This window comes from Mauremys reevesii, linkage group 5 (genome assembly GCF_016161935.1).
Source record: "Mauremys reevesii isolate NIE-2019 linkage group 5, ASM1616193v1, whole genome shotgun sequence".
NCBI classification, from domain to species: domain Eukaryota; kingdom Metazoa; phylum Chordata; order Testudines; family Geoemydidae; genus Mauremys; species Mauremys reevesii.
The window spans coordinates 3102571-3118844 of record NC_052627.1 but is presented as its reverse complement, the minus strand read 5'-3'; positions in this window follow the sequence as shown (position 1 = coordinate 3118844).

Here is a 16274-nt window from a genome sequence, read left to right as displayed (position 1 = left end):
TGGTCAGGGTCCACGAAAAGGAGTTCAGTCACTCTCATTGCTGGCCTCACTCTGCTACCACTGAATTCAACAGGAACAGAGTCAAATTCCAACTGATTTCAATGGAAGCAAAGGTAGGCAAACGCTGAGTGCTTTTGAAAATCCCAATCCAAGGGCTCATGAATTTTACATTTCCAAAGCTACATTTAAAAGAAAACAAGTATTTGTAAGAGGCAAACAATGCGTTCAAGACACCCATGTTAAAAATTCCATAGCCTCTGGAAGTTACATAGCATGAATACCCTGAGGGTCCAATTTTTAACAATCATAGAATATCAGGGTTGGAAGGGACCACAGGTCATCCAGTCCAACCCCCTGCTCAAAGCAGGACCAATCTCCAACTAAATCGTCCCAGCCAGGGCTTTGTAAAGCCTGACCTTAAAAACCTCTAAGGAAGGAGATTCCACCACCTCCCTAGGGAACCCATTCCAGTGAAAAAGTTTTTCCTAATGTCCAACCTAACCCTCCCCCTCTGCAACTTGAGACCATTACTCCTTGTTCTGTCATCTGCTCCCACTGAGAACAGTCTAGATCCATCCTCTTTGGAACCCCCTTTCAGGTAGTTGAAAGCAGCTATCAAATCCCCCCTCATTCTTCTCTTCTGCAGACTAAAGAATCCCAGTCAGGGGCGGCTCTAGGTATTTTGCCGCCCCAAGTACGGCAGGCAGGCTGCCTTCGGCAGCTTGCCTGCAGGAGGTCCCCGGTCCCGTGGATTCGGCCGCAGCCTGCAGGAGGTCCGCCGAACCCGCGGGACCAGCGGACCCTCCGCAGGCATGCCGCCGAAGGCAGCCTGCCTGCCGCCCTCGCAGCGACCGGCAGAGCGCCCCTCGTGGCTTGCTGCCCCAGGCATGCGCTTGGCGTGCTGGTGCCTGGAGCCGCCCCTGATGCCAGTTCCCTCAGCCTCTTCTCATAAGTCATGTGCTCCAGACCCCTAATCATTTTTGTTGCCCTCCACTGGACTCTTTCCAATTATTCCACATCCTTTGTGTAGTTTGGGGCCCAAAACTGGATGCAATACTCCAGATGAGGCCTCACCAATGCCGAATAGAGGGGAATGATCACGTCCCTCAATCTGCTGGCAATGCCCCTACTTATACAGCCCAAAATGCCGTTAGCCTTCTTGGCAACAAGGGCACACTGTTGACTCATATCCAACTTCTCGTCCACTGTAACCCCTAGGTCCTTTTCTGCAGAACTGCTGCCCAGCCATTCAGTCCCTAGTCTGTAACAGTGAATGGGATTCTTCCGTCCTAAGTGCAGGACTCTGCACTTGTCCTTGTTGAACCTCATCATATTTCTTTTGGCCCAATCCTCTAATTTGTCTAGGTCCCTCTGTATCCTATCCCTACCCTCCAGCGTATCAACCACTCCTCCCAGTTTAGTGTCCTCTGCAAACTTGCTGAGGGTGCAGTCCACACCATCCTCCAGATCGTTAATGAAGATATTGAACAAAACCGGCCCCAGGACTGACCCTTGGGGCACTCCACTTGATACCGGCTGCCAACTAGACATGGCACCATTGATCACTACCCGTTGAGCCCGACCATCTAGCCAGCTTTCTATCCACCTTATAGTCCATTCATCCAGCCCATAACTGAGCATGTAAGAGCCTGATACTGAACGATACTTCCTCATACAAGTACTGCCATATAAGTGACCAAGTACAGGTCAGTTCTGATGACATTTGGATAAGAAGAGTTTCAGGTAAACCAGGGTTATGTTCAATACAAATTTCTGATCCCGGTGACATAGCCGAAAACTGGTTAGTCTGAAATTCAGATAGTTGGGTGGGATAATCAGAGTTTAGCTTTACCTGTTTTAGGCAACTAGGTACCAGTGTGAGCACCTAATAGTGAAACAGAGAATCATCTATTATCCTGACATAAAACGCTCCCTGTCTGCTGTCAGACTGTGTCCCAACACCAGGTGATATTTCTGTCCCCAATAAGTGATTTCATCAGGTTGGGTCAGATTCACTGGTACGTTCTGGCAGTTTTGCCCCATTGGCAACCCTCATATCAGCCATAAGCCTGACCTCACTGGGCAGTTTCTTAGGGTGGATTAGCTGCTTGGTGTTGCTGGAGCAGCACAAAACAACCAGAGCAGAGCAGTAAATCTGGCCCACACTTTATCTCATCTGCACTAGTTAACGTTTCCATATGCCCCTGCCCATCCCCCACATGCTGTCACGCAGCTGGATTCTACAGAGCAGAGCCACACTGCACAGCTTTCCTCCGTGCAGTCCCCCGAGCCCTGCGGCAGCAGTTCCATGACTCAGACTGTCAGCTGTCTGGGGCAGGGAGTGTTCATGCACGATGTGTGCTTCTGAGGCTGCTAGGCACTACCGTCCGCAATGCAACTAACCAATCATGAATCCTTCCAAGGGAACCTCTACCACCACAAAAGATTCACCTCGGAATGCTGCTGTGCCTCCGCTTATTTATCTGCAAACTGGGTTTTGCTAGGTACAGTTAGCTATTGTCTATAAAGCCTTTTGAGAGCCACAGGTGAGGCATGTTGTATCTACGCCCTGTTATTAAATATACATTAAAAAGATAATACAGTACTCATCTGTATTCCTCCTCCAGAGCCTATTGCTGGTATTTAACATTTACCCAGAACCTTCACTCCACATGTCAGCAGAAGTGCTGTGGATCTAGGATCTGGCCTCTCCACCATCAGCACCCCCAGAGCCCTGGTTGGTTAAAGAGCGGGCAGGAAATTCCAGCCCTACTCCCTGCTCTCCTCCCTCTGGAGGATGAGGATGCCATTCAAGGAGGGATCATGCAGGCAGGTTGCAGGAGAGGTCCTGTGCTGCTGCTGCTGCCACAACTCAGCGGGCTCAGGGCTCAAGGCTGGGGGACAGGCCTACAAAGCAACCTGGGTGTGAGCCTGCACCATTCCAGAGAATGAGCCACCGAGACGGAGGTTAGGGGTCTTTTACAGGAGTGGGTGGGTGAGGTTCTGGGCCTGCGATGTGCAGGAGGTCAGACTAGATGATCATGATAGTCCCATCTGACCTTAAAGTCTCAGAGGTGCCTTAATCCAGGACTAAGGAGCCAAGACTGATGGGGCCATCAAAACTGCAAATGATGGAGGCAGAGTTCCACTGGGGCCTCTGGGATTTGTGCCCTACGCCCACTGACTCTGCAGGCTTCTGTCCGTGCTAATCATGGCAGAGATCTGTGCATTAGAGCAGTTCCTGCCTCCCCAAAGACTGTGAGAGTTGGGAACAATCTAGTCACGCCCCCACACTGCCCTCTGAATAGCAATTGATGCCATGAAAGCACTGATGAGTCTTTAGACACCTGGGAGGTGAGTACTGTTATCCTCAAATTACAGATGGAAAAATTGGTGCAGCGAGGTGAAGTAACCTGCCACAAAGCCAGGGCTGGAACCAGGCTGCCAACCTATGTCCAGCCCACTCGGCCATGTCTCTCTGCTCTGATGCTATACTGTAGCAGTCACCTTATAAACCCTCCCCTTTCAGAGTATATTCATCCAGCTGGAGCATTCACTCAGGACTGAAAGATCTTTGTCCAACAACTGCAGCTATCCAGTTCTGAGCTAATATAGCACCCAGTAACTTGTATTCATGTCTTGTTAATGGCTCCCTACTGTAACCTGGCACTGGATGGCATGTGTCAAGACGATCCTTTTATGAGCCATCTTGGACAAGTTATGTTTTCTGGACCTTGTTTTTTAAAATGTGTGTGCTAGGGACTGTGCTCCCTAGAATGAGGGCAGCACAGCTTTCAGTCATGGCAGGCAGAAAACAGGCTTCTTGCCGCACTCCTGGGGAGGCTCGTCCCGTGTGGGCACTGATGAAGAGTGGACTCACCCCTGGTGCACTCTCTCATGGCCGGGCGAAATGCAGCAGGCTCTCCTCTAGCACCCATACCGACAGTTGCACTGACCCTGCAATGGTCTGCCTCTTCTCAGAACTCAGCCTTTGGCCAGCTCACCTCTGGGGTAACAAAGGTCCACCAGAAGGAGTTCTGTCTCCTTACATCAGACTTTCAGACCCAATTCTGGGCCCTGTGACCTTACATCCTCTCATCTCAGGGCTTTCAAGAGTCCTCAGCCCCTTATATCGGGGGCCACATGCCAACTTCCCCAGTGCCTGATAAAGGAACTCAGATGCCCCCTCTCCTCTGGGTTCTAGCCCAAGGACCCTGTTGTGAGCAGGTAAGGTCTGTCTGCTCAGCCCCCGCCCCCTTCTCCCTTCCTGGGCTTCTCCTTTCACCAGCAGCCCCGTCCCAAACCACAGCCCCTTCTGGGGCCCACTGTGCACCCATATTCCTCCCAGGCTGCAGAGTCCTCCTAGAGTCCCCCAGCTTTCAGAGCAGGGGCTTGCAGGGCTGTCCCCCGTGGTCCCCCAGCAAATCCAGCTAGAAGTCCAAACAAACCATTCTGCCTTTAATTGCTCTTTAATCCTCACCAGAGCCTGCTCCACACATAGGCGCCGACTCCGTGGATACTCCGGGGCTGGAACACCCATGGGGAAAAACTGGTGGGTGCTGTGTGTATATATATGTATATATATAGTCTTTTGTCTGGTGAAAAAATTTCCCTGGAACCTAACTCCCTCATTTACATTAATTCTTATGGGGAAATTGGATTCGCTGAACATCGTTTCACTTAAAGTCGCATTTTTCAGGAACATACCTACAACGTTAAGTGAGGAGCTCCTGTACCACCCAGCTCCTCCCCAGCTACAGCTCCTCTGGAATTGAACCTGGCCCACCCAAAGGTGCACCCACGTGACCTAGAGCTCTCCAGCTCCCTTAACCCTTTCAGTGCCAATGTGTCGTTAGTTACCATCCTATCACAGGCACCCATCCCACCCCAATCTGCAAATGCTTCAGCACTCCAATCAGAACAGATGATATCTATCCACTGATCACAGAAATAGTGTTTGCAGCCACAGACCATCAGGTCTGTGAATCAGGTTGTATCAGATAATCTTCCACCTTAGCCTGTCGAGCAGTCTAGTCATGGTAGAAGGGGAGCACTTTTTGTTAGAAGAAAGTAAATAGAATACAAACTAAACAATAATAATCTTGCTTCTGACCTTGCTTTTAGTTTAAACAGGCTAAATAAGCAAGCAAGAGAATGTAAGTGAAAGCACAAGGCTGCACTCCTCTCCCACCCACCCCCAGCTGGTAGCCTTGCCTTTCAGTGACAAGAGAAGATAAGGGGCTAATCGAGCAGTGGGAAGGTGTAAGGAGGAGACACAAAGTCTGCAAGTAACCATGGCCACAAGTAACCCCGCTCCTTACCCCTCTCATCAGGTACAAAAAAGGTGGTCTTATTGACCCCAGATCCAAGACCCCCCAGAACAGAACAGGACCATTTTTTGGAAGAGGTGGTACCAGGGGAGGGGCACTACCAGTAAAATTAAGTTTGCCAAGGAGAGGGAGGGGGAAGAGGGAGCTCCCTCGGCATGCGGAGCTTGGGGTTAGGAGAAGAAAGGGTTCTATTGGCATATAGAACAGAAGAAGAGGGAGGGGAAGAGGAAAACTCTATCGGCATATAAAAATAAGCCCGACTAGTATCAAGGGCTTCAACGCTTGCTTGCTTTTTTAGCCCCAATAACCCCAACAAATTGCCTGCAGACTGGACTCTGGACTGTTATTTTCCAACAAACTGTGTCTAAAAACTAAGAGGGAGGAGGGAGCTGGACCCCCGCCAACACTTTTAATCCAGGGAACCTTGTTGGCTGCGGACTAAAGCTACAGTAACTGAAGCAGCCAGAAGTTTGCTGCATTGTACTCTGGCCTCTCCAATAGGTGGGTGCATCATTGCTGACCTGGCACTGGCCACTGTCAGAAGACAGGATACTGGGCTAGACAGACCTTTGGTCTGACCCAGTATGGCCACTCTTATGTTCTAATGCTCATCTTGGAAAATCAGCAACCAGCTTGAAAGTGGGACTGAGATTTATGGGCCTGGTTCTCTTACTGAGGCCTGGCCTACACTTAACATTTAGGTCAACATACCAACATCAGTCAGAGGTGTGAGGAATCCACACCCTGGGCACAGTAGCTATGCTGACATACCTCCAGTGTAGACGCAACTAGGTGGATGGAAGAATGCTTCCGGCAGCCTCGCTGCTGTCATTCAAGCAGGTGATGCTTCTCCACCAACAGAAAAACGCTTTCGTGGGTGTAGGCTGTGTCTATACTACAGGGTTATGTCGACTTAGCTAGGGCAATGTCACTATGCTGGTATAGTCCCCGCAGTGTAGATATACCATTAGGGCCTGAACCACAGCCCATTGAAATCAGTGGGAGCCTTTCCATTACACAATCAACACTGGATCAAGCCCTTTAATCTAAGGTATTTATCTGGCCCCCATTACCATTGGCTCTGCACCCCTCACAATCTTCAGAGTGTTGATCCTCATAACATCCCTGAGGCACAGCAGGGCTGTTCTACTATCCCCATTGTACAGATGGGGAACTGAGGCACAGAGGGACTTAGGGCTGGCCTACACTTCAAACCTACATCAGTATAACTATATCAGGTCCTCAAGGAAACCATTTTGAAGCACTTGGAGGAGAGGAAGGTGATCAGGAACAGTCAACATGGATTCACCAAGGTTTGCCTGACTAGCCTAATTGCCTTCTATGATGAGATAACTGGCTCGGTGGATATGGGGAAAGCAGTGGATGTGCTTTTATCTTGACTTTAGCAAAGCTTTTGATATGGTCTCCGACAGTATTCTTGCCAGCAAGTTAAAGTATGGGCTGGACGAATGGACTATAAGGTGATAGAAAGCTGGGTAGATTGTCAGGCTCAACGGGTAGTGCTCAACGGCTTGATGTCTAGTTGGCAGCTGGTGTCAAGCGGAGTGCCCTGGGGTCGGTCCTTGGGCCAGTTTTGTTCAACATCTTTATTAATCATCTGTGCTTCTGTGAGTGGCCTGATCATCTGTGGCCTGATGACTAAAATGGAGTGTGGGAGGAGTATGAAATAAAATCTCCTAATCACAGTGGGCTGGTAAATCACACGCAGTCTCTATCACTTATTTCTGTAATACAACATCTATAGAGTAGATACAGATCTGATTTGCCATGAAAGGATGAAGCATGCAGTCGCTCCAGCTGAACATAGGAATTCAGAAGCAAAGGAATTGTATGCTAATGTCCAGGATCATCTCCCAGCTCTCTGCTGTTTCACAGCATGGCTGATGTTTGAGCAGCTCTGGGGACAAAATGAATGATCTGGCCAATGGAAGGGTAGGAATTGCCTATGCTGTTCTGCGTGAGATGCAATAGAATCCTTAACAAGAATTGTGTGTCAGTTTTTTCTGCCCACATCACCACAAGTCTCATGGGCTCTGGGTGGGCACCGTGTATGCTACAGTGGTTTGCTCATGAGGATTGTGTCAGACATTTTCTACGTTCAGCCTTTGCTTTTTTTAATGTGTTATCCTGGAAGTGAACTACTGCGTTCACTACTATTTGCTATGATATTCTATGTGTCTATATCCATTCACTGCTGACCAGTCATCAGCTAGCCTTGTAAATTCTGGTATAAAATTAAATAGTCAAGGCCACCCTAGTCAATCAGTTAAGCTAGAGACATTTTTAAATCACCTTTAAAGAGGGGAGAAACGTGCTTTTCTCACACCACACCTTTCTCCAGTCTGTCTGTGAAATACACAAGATGGAATTCACAGGGAGCTTCAGTGATTGTAAAAAGATAGGAGGTTTGTGACAGAAAGTTCAGTGGGAGATCTCACAAAACCACTGGGTTATCAGACATCTCCTCCATTGTTATCATTTTCTTGCTCAGAAACTCTGGGAAGTTGTAAGAAAAAGCCTCTTGTTTCCTCAGCACCTATTTATAGCATTCATTATATCACATTGGTAGATGTGCACCTGCAAGCATTCTTAAAACTACAATACCCACCTGCTGAAGTGAAAAAACAGATTGACAAAGCCTGAAGTGTACCCAGAAGTCACCTACTCCAGGACAGACCCAACAAAAAAAAAATAACGGAACGCCACTAGCCGTCACCTTCAGTCCCCAACTAAAACCTCTCCAGCGCATCATCAAGGATCTATAATCTATCCTGAAGGACGATCCCTCAACTCTCACAGATCTTGGGAGACAGGCCAGTCCTCACTTACAGACAGTCCCCCAACCTGAAGCAAATACTCACCAGCAACCACATACCACACAACAAAAACATTAACCCAGGAACCAATCCTTGCAACAAAGCCCATTGCCAACTCTGTCCACATATCTATTCAGGGGACACCATCATAGGACCTAATCACATCAGCCACACTATCAGAGGCTCGTTCACCTGCACATCTACCAATGTGATATATGTCATCATGTGCCAGCAATGCCCCTCTGCCATGTAAGTTGGCCAAACCGGATAGTCTCTATGCAAAAGAATAAATGGACACAAATCTGACATCAGGAATCATAACATTCAAAAACCAGTGGGAGAACACTTCAACCTCTCTGGCCACTCAGTAACAGACTTAAAAGTGGCAATTTTGCAACAGAAAAGCTTCAAAAACAAACTCCAATGAGAAACTGCTGAACTTGAATTAATATGCAAACTAGATACCATTAACTTAGGCTTGAATAGAGACTGGGAATGGTTGAGTCATTACACAGATTGAATCTATTTCCCCATGTTAAGTATCCTCACACCTCTTCTCAACTGTCTGAAATGGGCCATCTTGATTATCACTACAAAAGGTTTTTTTCTCCTGCTGATAATAGCTCATCTTAATTAATTAGCCTCTTAGAGTTGATATGGCTAATTCCACCTTTTCATGTTCTGTATGTATATATATCAGGGGCTGGCAACCTTTCAGAAGTGGTGTGCCGAGTCTTCATTTATTCACTCTAATTTAAGGTTTCATGTGCCAGTCATACATTTTAACGTTTTTAGAAGGTCTCTTTCTATAAGTCTATAATATATAACTAAACTATTGTTGTATGTAAAGTAAATAAGATTTTAAAAATGTTTAAGAAGCTTCATTTAAAATTAAATTAAAATGCAGAGTCCCCCAGACCGATGGCCAGAACCCGGGCAGTGTGAGTGCCACTGAAAATCAGCTCATGTGCCACCTTTGGCACGTGTGCCAGAGGTTGCCTACCCCTGATATATGCATCTGTCAAAGTGGGTATTCACCCACAAAAGCTTATGCTCCAATACATCTGTTAGTCTTAAAGGTGCCACAGGACTCTGTTGCTTTTTACAGATCCAGACTAACACAGCTACCCCTCTAATACTTAACTTTCAAACACCTGAACAGCAATGAAACTTTTCCTGTCTGCATAGTAAACACTGGCATTTTTATCTGTTTGAATAATCAACGTGCTGCTTTCCAGGCCTTCTTGGTTGCAAAGATTTGAACTGCTTCCTGAAGGTCCACAGTCTGGGCCAGCTCATGCCCTATTGAGATGGTTGCAAGGAGCATAGATGTGTTTTTATTAACTTCAGCTGGGAGAAGCTGCGTTCTCTACTGGCAACTGTTACAGGAAGTAAACAAAGACTGGTTCTCAAACTGGGGGTCGCAAAGTTATTATATGGGGGGGTGTCATAGGTTTATTCCCCACTTTGAACTTTAGTGTTCACAAGATGGGGACCTGCATGGACTCCTCTAAACTAAATCCTAGTTTAGATCTGGTAAACGCTGCCACCAACTAGAAATTCCAGTGTCTAGTACACTCCCTGTTCCCCCAAACTTTCCCTGGGGAACACAGATCCAAATTCCTTGAATCTCAGCACAAAGGGAAATAAACCATTCCCCCCTGCTTCTTCCCCCTCCCTTCTCTTAGTCCTTAGGAGAGATACCTGGATTCAAATTCCTTGAACCAAACAAAGAGGGATTCACTTTTCCCCCCTCCCCTTCCCCTGAAAATCCAAACAAGGGAAGAAATCAATCAAGTTCTAAAAAGAAAAGATTTTATTAAAGAAAAAAAGTACACTATCTCTGTATTACCAGGATGCAAAAATACAGGGTCTAACTTATAAACCTGGAGAGGCTTCCCCCCCCCTTTCTCAGAACAATCAAAGTAACAGCTAACAGAAATAAAGATATTTCTTCAGCAAACACACAATTGCAAATGCAGAAATTAATTATAAGACTAATTTGCCTTTCTAATACTCACTATACTGAATAGAAGAAAATACTTCAGGAAACTTTGGAGAACTTGAAGAATATGTCTGGCCTCTCTTAAATCCAAAGAGAGAATGGCAATCCAAACAAAGGACACAGACAAAGCCTTCCCTCCACAGAGATTTGAAATTATCTTGTCCTTTGATTGGTCCTCCGGTCAGGTGTTCATCAGGTTACTGAGCTTGTTAACCCTTTACAGGTAAAAGAGACTTTAACCCTTAACTATCTGTTTATAACAGGGTCACAAGCTGTCAACCTCCACCCCAAACTCTGCTTTGCCTCCAGCATTTATAATGGTGTTAAATATATAAAAATAATGTTTAATTTATAAGGGTGGGGGTCGCACTCAGAGATTTAAGGGCCTAACTGGCTCCCACTACTTCAGTTGACTGCCTGTTCTTCTCAAGTGGGTTCAGGGAAGCAGCGGGAAACAGGAAGCTCCCTGAGAAGCTGGTGTGAATCAGTCCAGGCTCCTGGGGGCGCTAGAGAGGTACATAAGAGGCTCCTCCTCTCTCTCCCTGCAGCTCCTGCTGCTTTCTGTTATTGCCTCTCACCTTTTCTCCTGCCTGCCTGTTATGTCTCTTGTGCCCTCCTTCCTCCAGCACAGCACTCCACCATCTCTGTGCAGCTAGAGCAGAGAGAATACATATGCACCAGCCGCAGACACAATTTTCTACACTCTGGGTCCTAGTGGCGTGCCCCCTCCCCACACACACAGTCTGGCACCTGAGGCAGCCACCTCAGTTCGCCTCATGGTAAAAATTGCCTCACTCATTGAGTTGTAGCTGATGTGATGCACATGAAGAAACCTTTCTTCACTTCCAATACAGTCATGGCACAAGACGCCAAAACTCAGTGTTAGTCACTCAGACTCCGAATGAGACGTCTGTCCCCAGCTTTCCAGGCATGCTTAATCTCTCTTCCTTGTGGTGATCTGTGAGGAAAAAGCTGGAGCAGAAGATGTATTTAGGAGCTGCTATCATCAATAGTGGTTATCAAAGATTATTATAGTGTCCTAGCAGTCCACAGATAGAGTGGACTGACCCAGTATACTGCCTCAGTGCCCTCAGAAACACAGTGGTTTTCATTAGCAGCCAAGAGTCAAGCATTCCAATGAGGCTTTTGACTCAATAAGAAAAGCGCACACAAACATAAGACTGGCCATGGCAAATGATTCACCATCCTCTCCTCCAGCCTCAGTGCAAAAGCCAGAGCCATAGTGTAGTCAGATGCATGAGCTGAGCCATGACCAACCTGCGGGAGAGTCGAGGTTATCATGACAACCATGAGATCTTGCTCCAGGCATTCCAGAACCCTCATGATTTATTGAAGTCACCAAGAACTACAAGTCTGGCTGACTCATGCCAACCAACTCTCTAACTCATCCATTGCTTCTAATGCTGACTTGCTGTTTAATGTTCCTCGTGTTTATGGGAAATGGGAGGGAAAGATCTGGACCAGAATCTACTGCAAGTGCATTGCTACTTGACCTACAAAACAATGGATGATTTGAAGTGATATTATTGTTATAATATATTACTATAGTAGTATTTTGGAGCCCCAGTCCTGGTCTGGGACCCATTGTGCTAGATGCTGTACAAGCAAACAAACAAAAAGATGGCTCCTGCCCCCAGGAGCTTACATCCTAAATGTAAGACAAGAGGCAACAGGTGAAGGCAGACAGTGGATCACAAGGAAACAATAAGACAATACTTGTCAATATATAGACAGCATTACATTACACTGTCCTGGTACAACCTTGGCCTTGCTTAGGGTGACTTCAGCTCTAGCTATCATACTAAAAACAGGACCATTCCATCCAGCCACCAGACTGCACAGGGAAGGACAGCAGGGTAAATTCCATGAGCTGCCAAGAACAGCCTAAAATAACTAAATACATGCTCTAGAAAAAGATATTTATGAAGATGGGATTTAATAAGACTATGAAAATTTAAATGGCAGATAGACAAGGTCAAGCCCAGTCACTATTCACAGCTCAAAATAGATGATGAGACAGGATGACACATATGGAAATTAAAAGAAAGAAATCAGAGCAGATCAGGATGTTACAGAAAATAATGAGTGGAATGGCTTTCTAGGCACAGCTACTGTGATACAAATACTGGATCATTCAAGAAGTAATGAAAGGATATTCCTGGGACTGGAATAGTTCAAATGGATGCATCTAGATGGACCTACTGGATTTATTCATTATAGCTGCAGCACTAGCCACAGTTAAGAACATAAGAATGGCCATACTGGGTCAGACCAAGCATCCATCTAGCCCAGTATCCTGTCTTCCAACAGTGGCCAATGCCAGGTGCCACAGAGGGAATGAACAGAACAGGTAATCCTCAAGTGATCCATCCCCTGTCACCCATTCCAAGCTTCTGGCAAACACAGGCTAGGGACACCATCCCTGCCCATCCTGGCTAACAGCCATTGATGGACCTATCCTCCATGAATTTATCTAGTTCTTTTTTTAACCCTGTTATAGTTTTGGCCTTCACAACATCCTCTGGCAAGGAGTTCCACAGGTTGACTGTGCATTGTGTGAAGAAATACTTCCTTTTGTTTGTTTTAAACCTGCTGCCTATTAATTTCATTTGGTGACCCCTAGTTCTTGTGTTATGAAAAGGGGTAAGTAACACTTCCTTATTTACTTTCTCCACACCAGTCATGATTTTATAGACCTCTACCATATCCCCCCAGTGGCGTAGCCAGGTTTTCAGTGTAGGGGGAGCAAAAAACATAAAAAGGTGCCCCCCCTTGGCTCCTCCTCTGGCCACGCCCCCAGACCGGATCCCCTCCCCCACTCACCTTCCCTCCTGCGCTGCCGCCCGTCCCAGGCTCCTGTCCCAGTGCTCGGCTGCACAGGCCGGCAGGCGCAGCTTCCACGCTGGCCTGCAGCCCCATGGCTCCCCGCACGGCCGGAGGAGACGCGGGGCGGCAGCCTGACGTGGAAGCGGCACTTGCTGGCCAGCACTGCCAACCACACGGCCGGAGGAGCCGTGGGGCAGCAGGCGCCACTTCCGCGCCTGCCGGCCTGAGAAGCAGCTGCTTCCACTGAACCCCGCCAGCTACGCTACCCTTAGTCATCTCTTTTCCAAGCTGAAAAGTCCCAGTCTGAATTGCTTATCGCTTTTCCAAAATGTTCACCTTTAGCGTTGACATGTTCCGAGTCTAGTCTCAGCCTGAAGGTGACTGTTTGGAGAACATTCAAGCCAAAGTGGTTCAATCCTTTCGCAAATGAAGATATTGTAACTTCTTTTAAGGCTGTTGCTTAAGTGGTTTAAGCCATTTAAACGGCTAGGGATAGAAATAGCCTTTGCTGAGGAGGCATGCCTTTGAGTCCTCTGGTGGAATTGGTTGGGTTTGGCCACTTTATGGCCCATTAAACATCACACTTCATGCTGCCTCCCCAAAGGAAAACACAGGACAGGAATTGACTGGGAAGCTGCCAGGGCTCCCTGCCACCAAGCCTCATAGCCAAGCTGTGGGAAGTCTGTCGACCATGGGTGATGGCTCCCTAGGGCCAGTGGAAGAGACTCCAAAGGGCAGATCAGAGGGGAACACAGGACGGAACCCAAATCCAACCTATGATGACGTCCGAGGGAATGGTACAAGGGTCAGAAGTGACCCAGGGAGGGCACTTAGGGGTACTGGGCTCTGAGCCCTGTGCCAGGGCCATCGTTTCAAAGGACCCTAGGTCAGAACCCAGTGGAGTAGGGTGGGCCCGGGTTCCTAGTGGGTGACACTACCCCAAACTGTAACTGCCAGGGAGATTGACCTTGGGACTCTTGCCATTAGGCGTTACACCCCGGAGTATAGCCATTAGGCCATACGGCCGGCCTGGAGCACAAAGCCAACCTCTATCCACTGCGTACCTTGCAAGGAAACTGTAACAGGCGTATGCACTCCTGCCGCTCTGGTGCCTCCGCTAGCCCATCTGGGGATCAGCTCGCCACATGGCCTGATGCCCCTTCCCACTCACTCGCTCCGTGGCCTCTCTCCTGCTCCCAGAGCTGCAGTGCTTTCCTCTTTGTGGCTCATAGCCCTCTGGCCAAGCAGAGACAACCTGATAGTGGGGGCGCAAAGTGAGGCCAGCTGGTTTCAGCAGTGTTACTGAGCATGCAAATCTGCAGGGGCACATGACCCCACGTGCCTTCCTCCCCCATATTGCCTCTGCAGCCAAGTCACATTGACATTCCCCCTCTTCCAGGGTACTAGCAAAGTCGCCTTTCAAGTTGTCCCCAGCAATCCCCAAATAGGCTGTCCCTGACAGGCCGCTCCTGCAGTGGCTTGTAGGGGAACCAGGGCCCACCCCTTACAGTGGGGTTCAGTCCAGGAACCCTCAACCCAGGTCTTTATTCTCCCAACCCTTCCTGCTCCTTCCCTGGACTACTCCCTCCACTACCTGTGAGAGGTTCCTTGTATCAGGGAACGTGAGTGCAGGCTTCTTCCCAGCATGCCTCCCTCTCTTGCCAGCTCCCGAGCTTTATAGAAGCCCTGCCTGTTTCTGCACAGGTGAGCTTCATCCCAATTAAGCCTTATTATCTCCTATCTCCCCCCAGGTGCAGCCTATAGCTAATAGGCCTCTCTTGCCTATATTAACCCCTCCAGTGCTAGTGTGGAGTGAACGGCTCATCACAGGGACCTATGGAGTTCTGCCACTTAGACTTTGCACCTTTCAACATGCACATTACGAGGTGGCAGACTAAAGCTCTCTAATAGGACACTGCATTATCTGAGATAGCATGTGATCATGTACCTAGAGAATATGGGGGAGATTTTACATCCACCTTGCAAAGGTGTAAATGAAGACATAAGGTACAGGGCAGGTGAGAATCAGGCCTATTCCATTCTCCACCAGTTCCATCATGCTGCTAAAACTTCTCGGGCATTGGCAGCAGGCATTTGAAAGTCTCCTTTCAGAACATCACTGACTCACTGGCCACCGGCTTTCACTGACAAATGCTGCCATCTACTGTGCAGCAAGGAAAACACCAGTTTTGGAAAGGCAAAAGGAAGCTGCTACCAGAAGCTGAAGCCCTCCTGAGTAATCTGCAGCCAGATGAGCAGGGAAAAAAACAGAACAGTTACTAACCTTACAGTAACTGTATTTCTGCAAGATGTTTTGTCCATGTGGATCTCTCTTCTGGGACACACGTGCCCCATGCATGCATAAGTGTACACTGGGCATATATGCCCCCAGTGGTGGGATCCATATGGACAAATAATCAAAGAAGGAAGAAGAGTTCCTTCAGCAGCAAAGCTGATTACAGTTTCACATGTTGTCCTGAGAACTGTTAAAATGTGTAATGCGTCTGCATTTTATGTACATACCTGCCCCCCTGAACAGTTTTTATTCTTTTTAAACCTCCATCTAGTTATTTAAATATGTCATTGTCAGGGCCGGCTCCAGGGTTTTTGCCGCCCCAAGCAGCAAAAAAAAAAAAAGCCACGATTGCAATCGGTGGCAGCTCCACCGCGCCGCTTTCTTCTTCGGCGGCAGGTCCTTCCCACCAAGAGGGACTGAGGGACCCGCCGCCAAAGAGCCCGATGTGCCACCCCTTCCCCTCAGCCGCCCCAAGCACCTGCTTGCTGTGCTGGTGCCTGGAGCCGGCCCTGGTCATTGTCTCTTTACACAGTATAACCCCGTGTTTTCCAAAAGACACCTGAGACTTTCAGAGACTGGAAATGCTGATCATTGGGGTCTGAAACTTAGGAACCATGCAACGGTGGAAGTATGAAGCTTCTCTCCAAAACATGTCAGGGGCTTATCAAGAGCAGAGATTCATTCAGTGCAATCCTGAAGAACTGGGACATGTAGCTTCAGTTAGTAGGAGTTAAGAAAATCAGTGTTGCACTGTGGCAATATGGTGGCCTGGTGTCCACGTCCCAAACACCGCCACTACTGGCACCAATTGATGACAGTTGGCAGTTTGAGCGAAATGCTAAGCAGTGAATGAGCCACTGAAACTGAACTATCCTCTCAGCCTAACAGGGAGCGCTCAAAGCAGCGTGGGGAGGCTTGCGTTGGCACTGCTTATGATTAATTTGTTCTGAAGACAAATA